A 6,439-nucleotide genomic window follows, 5' to 3' on the forward strand; every position below is an offset into this window, starting at 1 on the left:
TGGGCCTATATTCCTGACAAAATAGACGCAAAAATTCTCAACAAAATATTAGCAAATCAAATTCAACAATACATAAAGGGATCATACTCCATGATCAAGTGAGATTTATTCTAGGGATGTAAGGATGGTTCTATATCTGAAAAACAATCAGTGTGATACACTGATTAACAAAATAAAGAAAATATCATATAATCATCATATGACACCAAAAGCAAGTACAACAAAAGCAAAATAAACAAGTGCGAGTACATTAAGCTATAAAACTTCTGCATAGCCAAGGAAAACACCAACAGAATGGAAAGGTAACCTACTGAATGGGAGAAAATATTTGCAAATGATATATCTAATAATGGATTAACATCCAACTCAATAGCAAAAAAAAACAAAAAACAAAAACAAAAAACAATCTGGTTAAAAAATGGGCAGAGGATCTGAATAGACATTTTTCCAAAGAAGACATACAGATGGCTAACAGATACATGAAAAGATGGTCAATATCACCAGAAAGGTAAATGTAAATCAGAACCACGATTAGGTATCACCTCATACCTGTTATAATGGCTATTATCAAAAAGAGAAGAAATAAGTATTGGCGAAGACATGGAGAAAAGAGAATCCTTGTGAAATGTTGGTTGGACTGTAAATTTCCATAGTGCAGTCACTATAGAAAACAGTCTGAAGGATTTTCAAAAATTAAAAATAGAACTACTGTATGATCCAACAATTCCACTTCTGGATATTTATCTGAAGAAAACAAAAACACTTAAACAAATATATATACTCCGTGTTTATTGCAACATTATTTACAATAGCAAAGATATGTGTCCACTGATGAATAGATAAATAGATGAAGAAGATGCGATACACATACACACACACACACACACACACACACACAAACACACACACAAATACACACACATGCTCACACTGGAATATTATTCAGCCATAATAAAGAATGATATCTTGTCATCAGTGATAATGCAGATTGAATTTAGGGGCATTATGCTAGGTAAAATAAGTCACACAGAGAAAGACAAATACAGTATGATCTTACTTATATGTGAAATCAAAAACAAACAAAAAAATTCATAGATACAGAGAATTATTGATGTTTGCCAGAAGTAGAGGATTGATGTGGGCAAAATGGATGAAGGGGGTCAAAAGATACAAACTTCCAGTTATAAAATGAGTAACGCATAGGGGTATAATGCACAGCATTGCTACTATAGTTAATAAGACTGTATTGTATCTGAAAGTTGCTAAGAGAGTAGTAGATCTTAATAGTTCCTAATACAAAGAAAGAGTTGTTGCTTTTGTTTTTTTGTTCTTTAGACGAGGCAACTCTTGGTTGACCTCACAGATTGTAAGGACCTTGTCAGCTTACAATTTTTTATTTTTTACACCTACAGAACCGGGTCTTCCTAGGTGGTCTCCCATCCAAGTACTAACCAGGCCCGACCCTGCTTAGGTTCTGAGATCAGACCGGATTGGGCTTGTTCAGGGTAGCATGGCCATAGACTGGAAAGCGTTTTTGTAACTATGCATGATGACGAATGTTTATTAGTCTTATTGCAATGATCATTTGCAATATATACATATACTGAATCATTATGTTGTACATCTGAAACTAATGTTATATGTCAATTAAACCTCAATTAAAAAAAAAAAAAACCTGTCTGCCAAAAAACAAACAAACAAAACCCAACTTTGGGAGACCCTGGATATTATGTATGCAGGAAGGACGTGAATCAAAGGGGACCAGAGGGTATGCTAACATCGGTGACTCTATGAAGGCTCCCAACATTTTTTGCCTCCTGATAATCACACTCTTGTGTAATAGCCTCACCTTGTATATGTGCTGAACTTACTGACTCACTTTTAATGAATAGAATAAGACAGAAGCAATGAAATGTCATTCTAATATCAGGTTGACTGCAATCTTATGAGAGACTCTGAAGTAGAAAAATTTAGCTAACTCCTCCCAGATTCTTGGCCTACAGGCACTGTGAAGTAATAAATGCTTCTTGTTTTTAGTTGCTAAGCCTTGGGTAACTCAGTGCTCAGCAGTAGATAAATCATAAGGCAAGCCATAGATTGGAAGAACGTATTTTCAAAATTCAATATTAACAAGAAATAATCATTTTCTCATTTTTTATTAGGTTGTTATTATTGAGTTTTAAGTGTTCATTTTATAACTGTGTACAAGTCCATTATCAGATATGTTTTTTGAAAATCTTTCTATTCTATGATATTCTTTTTTTATCTTCTTACAGTGACTATTGAAGATAATGCATAATTTTAATTTTGATGAAGTCCCATTTAATATTTCTGGATTTTATGTTTCATGATTTTTGTCAAGATTTTTTCCTTTGTTTTCTTCTAGAAGTTTTACAGTTTTACTTTTTACGTTTAAGTCCATGATAAAGTCTGAATTAAGTATTATAAACAGTATAAATTAAGTTTTTAGGATCAATATTTTCCACTGCGGATATTCAACTTTCCCATCACCATTTCTTTAAAAGACTATCATTTCCCCCTGCTAAATTTCTTTGGTACCTTTATCAAAACTGAATCAACATATTTATGTAGGTTTATTTCTGAACTATTTTATGCCACCAATATATATGTCTATACCTATGTAATACTACATTATCTTAATTAGTATAGTTTTATGGTAAATCTTGAAATCAGGCAGTTTAAATCCTTCAACTTTAAAGGATTAAAAAAAAATCCTTCAACTTTGCTCTTCATTTTTAAAAGTCTTTTGGCTTCTCTAGGCCCTTCATATTTTCATATCAATTTTAGAATCAGCTTGCCAATTTCTGAGAAAAACTCTCCATAGGGCTTTGACGGAATCTAGAGTTTGCAATGTTTTACGTATGGTTGTTTGTTAAAGATTAGTAGTATGCAGAAGAAAATAACTGAGCTTTCAAAACTACTTTCTCTAGGAAAATATAAATTATTAATTAGACAGTAATGTGGAGAAATATCTTGGTCAATTGGTTTTTTATCAGATAGCATTTTTTTTTCATTAAAATACACAAATTCAGCAATAATTCTTAAATATAAGAAATATAATGTTATCTAACTCCCTTTCTGTATCTATTTTACATTATTAAAATGTATTCCTCACTAGATTACAGGTGAAAATGAAAATTTTGATGCAAATTAATAAGACTTGCTATAATAAGCATAGCACAGATCATTCTTAATGTTCTTAATATTCATTACTATGATAGCAACACATTTTATTTATATATTATTTTTCATTATAAACATAATTAGAACTCTTATTCTTCTCAGATACACCACTTAATGTGTTTGATGATACAATTCTCAAGAGAGTGCAATATATAGTTCTACATGGCTAAAAGCAAAGTTTCCTTTAATAGTTTATCTCTATAACAGATTCAAACAAGCATATAGTTCTTATAAATATTTACACTCTTTAAATTCTAGAATCTCAATTTTATAATACATATTAAAATTTTTTTAGGTTTAAGTAAATGCATTTATAAACAGTCACAATGTACCTGTCATCTCTTTTGGTCCACATTTGTAATACAAAAACTTAATACAGAGGCATCATTGGACACTTGCAACTTCATTAGCTGGAATGATAAGAAATCATGTAGAGTAGAACCTAGAGAAATATATTTAAGTAAAATTTTGATGAATTTTACTAAAAGATACAATAAACACAAGTTCATTTAGCTACTATAACTTTGATCTAAACAATCTCCACATCCAATATAAATTCATCAAAAAATTATTAAGTAATTAATAAGTTGAAATATAAAAAATACTACTGGAATACAAAGAGTAAGACAGAAAATTCTTATTTTTAAGAAGTTGCCATGTGCTTTAATAATAGATTATATGCATTAATAATTAAAGATATTTAAAGATAAATTACTGGTCATTGAGTACCTACTATGTATTTAAGGTACCACTTTAGCATCTTTGTTCATCTAGAGTATATAACATGACATCTTCTGGTGATTCCACTTATTAAAAGTCTGTGTCTTTAATGTCCCAGAACAGACTCCATCTGTACCATTACAACTTTCTTAACTACTTAAATTTAGTTATCGCTACTTGCACAAAGAATCTATATTCCGTACAGTTGGAAATATTGACATAACATGATTCTTTATGTAGTGTTACATATTTTTTCATATTATTATTTCATTATTTTAAAGCACAATTTGCTGTAAAAATGTTATCTTCTTCCTATTCCAGAGAATTCAGCATAAAAGATACATTCAATAATTTTTACATGAATTTTCATTTGATACTACCAGTCAAACTTACTAATATGTTTGCAAAGCTGCTTCAAAGTATCTATTAATTTCTACTTAACTTTAAACTAACCTAAATATAAAAATGCATACATGTTTACAATAACTTTTTGGCCAACAAACCAGCGTGCTTTGATTATTGTTGCTAAAAATGTATAGGCTTTCCCTCCCACCAATTGTATTGTGCAAATTTTTACATAAGCCTTATACCATACAGACCATACTGGAGAAAATTCATTTAGTATACTATGAAAGGCTGTACTTCTCTCTTTAATTAGGACTTTAACTCCAACAAATTAAATCATGTTAACCACTGCATTCTGAGTTAACCACAAAATTATTAACTGCATTGCTTAAGCTTAATTAAACATTTGTAATCCCTTTTAACCTGGCAAAAACGTACACTCTTTTTACATATCTAGTTATAAAAATAAAATGGTAAATAGCTGATAAAGTTAGGTTTATAATTTTTATATCCAGAAATATTAGATGGTTTTTTAGGTTAACTTTTATTTTTTATTTTTATTTAATTTTTTAAAATTTTATTTTATTATTAGTTTCAAGTGTACAGTATGTTATTTAGACATTTATATAGTTTATGAAACAATATCCCTAATTGTTTTTTCTCTCCTCTGGCTCTACACCCAGTCATTACATTAATGCTAACTGCATTCCCTATGCCGTGCTCCCCATTCCCGTGACCATCTATGAACTACTAATTTGTACTTTTTTAACCCTTCACCTCTTTCTCCCAGCCTCCTAATCCCTGTCCCTTCCGGCCATCACCAGATTGTCTTCTATATTCGTGAGTCTGTTTTTAATTGGGTTGTTCTTTTTATTCCTTAGTTTCTGTGTATAAGTGACATCATATGGTATTTATCTTTCTCTGACTTATTTCACTCAGCGTAATAACCTAGGTGCTTTTAATCCACATTTCAGTTTATCTGTGACACGAAGATCTAACCAGGTAACTTTGTGTCTCTGCTCATTATATTCAAATATAAGCTGCCAAGTATTGTGTTAAATTACCACAATTTTCAAAAAAACACATAACATAATGTATCACATACTGTAAATGTTCCATAAATATCCATTTCTTGTCCTTTCTCAAAACAAAATTAACATGTACTATTTATGGAATATTGTAATTATCCTTTAACTATACTCTCCACCACCGGCTTCTCTCCTTTGAATTATTCCAGCATAATGCTGCTTGCTTATTCTTTTAAAAGCAGCTTCAAATGATTTATCTAAAGAGTCATCAATTCTCCACTGCCTATAGGAAAAAATGCCTGCATTCATTATCTTACTTAATATCTTTTATAACTTTGCCCATATAGTTTTCAACTATATTTCCCATTAGTATCTTATAAAAAAATTGCATTTAAAAATAGTCTACTTACTGTCACATAACTCGCTTTTATTTACTCAAGTTATTGAGTATCTACTATGTATATAAGGTACCACTTTAGAATCTTTGTTCATCTAGTGTATATCATATGACATCCTCTGGTGATTCTACTTATTAAAAATCTGTCTTTTATGTCCCAGAACAGACCCTATCTGTATCATGATAACTTTCTTGACTACTTAAATTTAGTCATCATTACTTTTACAAAGAATCTATATTCTGTACAGTCAGAAATACTGACATAACTCACTTCTTTGTGTAGTGTTATACATTTTTAATATAATTATTTTATGTTTTGATATTTATTGATTCGTTTAACTATAATTCATATGTATATGTCTTACAGAAAAAGATCATTAGTCCCTTCAGTGGGAAGACAATATGAAATGTGAATAAAATATTGTTCCTGCTTTCAGGTTCTTACGGGCCCCAAATGGACAGCAGATGACCACTCAAATATTTTCCTCTGCCATACGCTTCAATCAGCATCCAGTATATCAACATACAGACACTGAGCAATCACACTAACTTCAAGAAAGTGCTTCTCCATAATTTATTTATATTTCCTTTCACTCACCAAATATCTTCAACTACTTTCCTATCTTTGGTTCTCTCTTGTAACTTCTAATATCTCTTTCATCTTACTCACCCTCATCTAATGATCTTGGTCTCTATTAAACTGATTAAAACAAACACAACTCCCACTATCTTATCTGTTAACCTA

The 6,439-nt window shown here is 30.5% G+C and overlaps 1 pseudogene; it reads right to left on the reverse strand.

Moving 5' to 3' along the window:
• Positions 1-1,403: 1,403 nt before the first annotated feature.
• On the reverse strand, positions 1,404-1,522 carry LOC112470750 (annotated as a pseudogene).
• Between the last annotated feature and the right edge of the window lie 4,917 nt (positions 1,523-6,439).

The sequence above is a fragment of the Pteropus alecto genome, unplaced genomic scaffold (genome assembly GCF_000325575.1).
Source record: "Pteropus alecto unplaced genomic scaffold, ASM32557v1 scaffold3, whole genome shotgun sequence".
Taxonomy (NCBI): Eukaryota; Metazoa; Chordata; class Mammalia; order Chiroptera; family Pteropodidae; genus Pteropus; species Pteropus alecto.